The sequence below is a fragment of the Bison bison genome, unplaced genomic scaffold, assembly GCF_000754665.1.
Source record: "Bison bison bison isolate TAMUID 2011002044 unplaced genomic scaffold, Bison_UMD1.0 scf7180017863823, whole genome shotgun sequence".
Classification (NCBI taxonomy): Eukaryota; Metazoa; Chordata; class Mammalia; order Artiodactyla; family Bovidae; genus Bison; species Bison bison.
The window spans coordinates 65,824-69,183 of record NW_011494395.1 but is presented as its reverse complement, the minus strand read 5'-3'; positions in this window follow the sequence as shown (position 1 = coordinate 69,183).

Genomic DNA, 3,360 nt, shown 5'->3' with positions numbered 1-3,360 from the left:
TTAGTTGGCAAAGTAATGCCTCTGCTTTTCAATATGCTATCTAGGTTGGTCATAACTTTCCTTCCAAGGAGTAAGCGTCTTTTAATTTCATGGCTGCAGTCACCATCTGCAGTGATTTTGGAGCCCCCCAAAAATAACGTCTGACACTGTTTCCACTGTTTCCCCATCTATTTCCCATGAAGTAATGGGACTGGATGCCATGATCTTAGTTTTCTGAATGTTGAGCTTTAAGCCAACTTTTTCACTCTCCTCTTTCATTTTCATCAAGAGGCTTTTTACTTCCTCTTCACTTTCTGCTAGTTATTAGAGAAATGCAAATCAAAACTACAATGAGATATCAACTCACACCAGTAAAATGGCTATCATCAAAAAATTCACAAACATTAAGTGCTGAAGAGGGTGTGGAGAGAAGAGAACCCTCCTGCACTGTTGGTGGGAATGTAAATTGGTATAGCTACTATGGAGAATAGTATGGAGGTTCCTTAAAAAGCTAAAAAAGCTAGAGTTACCACATGACTCTGCAACCCCACTCCTGGGTATACATCTGGAGGAAAACATGGTCTGGAAGGATACATGCACCCCAGTGTTTATTGCAATATGTTTACAGTAGCCAAGGCATGGAAGAAACCTAAATTCCCACTGATAAAGGAATGGATAAGGAAGAAGTGGTACATGTATACAGTGGAATATTACCCAGCCATTAAAAAGAATGAAGTAATGCCATTTGCAACAACATGGATGTACCTAGAGATTGTGATATTGAGTGACAGAGAAGTAAGTCAGACAGAGAAAAAAAAGTATGATATCCCATATCCCTTATATGTAGAATCTAAAAAGAAATGATACAAATACACTTATATACAAAAATAGAAATAGACTCACAGACTTAAAGAACAAATTTATGGTTACCAGGGGGGAAGGGTGGAGGGAAGGGATAGTTAGGGAGGTTTGGAGATCAGTATGTATAACAATGACCCAGCTGGCTGTTTACATTAAAATGAAGTAAAATGAAGTCAGTCTCCATCTTCAGCTTCAACATGTTGTACTTTGTTAATAGCAGTCAGATTGGTTATGCTATATACAAGAGCATTTACTGTATATATTCTATGAACCAAAAGATACAAACCCGCATCTTCTGTGTCTCCTACATTGGCAGGTGGATTCTTTACCACTGAGCCACCATGAAAGCTCTTATTCATTTTATATCCTGGCATCTATTAGGACAAGTGGTTCATAGAATATATACAGTAAATGCTCTTGTATAGAGCATGGCCTAGAGGGAGAGATATAAATTCCTGGGTTAGAAAAAACACCTAATCAGGCCACTTTGCTTGCAAAAACTCAGCCTAGACAGGAGATGGTGCAGCAAAGAAGAGGTAGGCTTCCCTGTATAAGACAACGTTGGGAAGTTAGTGATTGATGTCGGAGGTTAGCGAGAGGCCGTTATAGCTCTGGGAGCCAGAGGCAGGGTCACTCTTCTGAGGGGGAAATTCAGCAGTAGGAGGTTCCTTGTTTCAGGGATGCTGAGGAACATGAGAACAGAGATGTCTAATATCTCATTTTTATTTATTTTTGGGGCTGGCAGTAGTAATTCCTCTCTATTATCCAAAAACCTTCGGTAGCAATCTCAACAACTGCCTTGGATTGGTGATGTTTTGCAGATAAAAGGGGAGGCTTCATACTTGGTCCTATATATAGTGTAAGGTGAGAACTGTGTGGGAGGAGAGACGTGAGAGAATTCAGCAAGAACAAGAAGTCAGAGCCAGAGGTAGCCATGAGGGGCCCCTGGGAATCCCTTGAACTCTCAGAGAGGGCATGGGGTTTTTCCAGAGTATGTAGCACAAGAAATTGAGTCAGCAGATTTTTTTTTTTTTTGGTCCAATGAAAGTTGGAAGATTTGGACTTGGGAACATTCTGGCTAAAATGTGTTACATATTCATTTGTTAAAGCATACATTTAATAGATTTTATTGAACACTTACTGCATGGCACACACAGAGAATAGAACAGTGAGTAAAAACAGGTGTGGTCCCAGGTACCTTAGTGTGTTCTTCAACTAATGACTATATAGAGATGTCAAAGGGATCTATCCAATGAGACTGTCTGAAATATCACCCTTGAGAGAAAACCATGGTTTGAGATTATTTATAGACAATGAGTCATTAAGGATGTGTTTGTAAACTGACCTAAGCCAAATTGATTGTTCACAGTTGTCGAGTTCTTTTTGGTAGGTGTAAGTGATCTTGACGATCTGAGGTAGTGAAGGCTATGGGTCTCCTTTTCCACAGCCTCTCCTGCTGAACTGATATATTACAAGGAAAGCAAATCTCAAACTGAAATCTACCATACTATGCATTATGGAAGAGGTGCAAAGCAAACACAACTTGTTCTTTGGAGTTCAGTGAAGTAACAGCACTCTGCATTTAGGCACTTCAGGTTCACTAGAGCCAGATGTGACAATATTCTCTTGCAGGACTAAGCGTTCCTTTTAATTGGATGAGGATCGGACTCCTCTTTTAAACGGCAGAATGTGAGAGTCTCAGGCTGAAGGCATGCTGCCAATCATTGGGCCTGTAGGTTGTACACAGGCCTGTACAGCATTTCTAGCCCTTCCTCTAAGAGGAACATCACTCACGACCATTTCTTTTTTTCTTTTTCCCAAACTTTAAACTTTGTATTTTATATTGGGGTATAGCTGATTAACCGTGTTGTGATAGTTCCAGGTGAACAGTGAAGGGACTCAGCCATACATATGCATGTATCTGTTCTTCCCCAAACCCCTCTCCCATCCAGGCTGGCAGAGAAGCTTGAGTAGAGTTGCATGTGCTACACAATAGGTTCTTATTGGTTATCCATTTTGAATATAGCAATGTGTACGTGTCCTTCCCAAACTCCCTGACTATCTCTTTAGCTGTCAGCAACCATAAGTTCGTTTCCTAAGTCTGATTCATCACCATTTCTTTGGTTAGGAACATCACCAAAGAAAAAAATGTTTATCATCTCTTATGGTTGTCACCCTGCTTATTTAACTTATATGCAGAGTACATCATGAGAAACACTGGGCTGGAAGAAGCACAAGCTGGAATCAAGATTGCCTGGAGAAATATCAATAACCTCAGATATGCAGATAACACCATCCTTATGGCAGAAAGTGAAGAGGAACTAAAGAGCTTCTTGGTGAAAGTGAAAGAGGAGAGTGAAAAAGTTGGCTTAAAGCTCAACATTCAGAAAACTAAGATCATGGCATCGAGTCCCATCACTTCATGGCAAATAGATGGGGAAACAGTGCAAACAGTGTCAGACTTTATTTTTTTGGGCTCCAAAATCACTGCAGATGGTGACTGCAGCCATGAAATTAAAA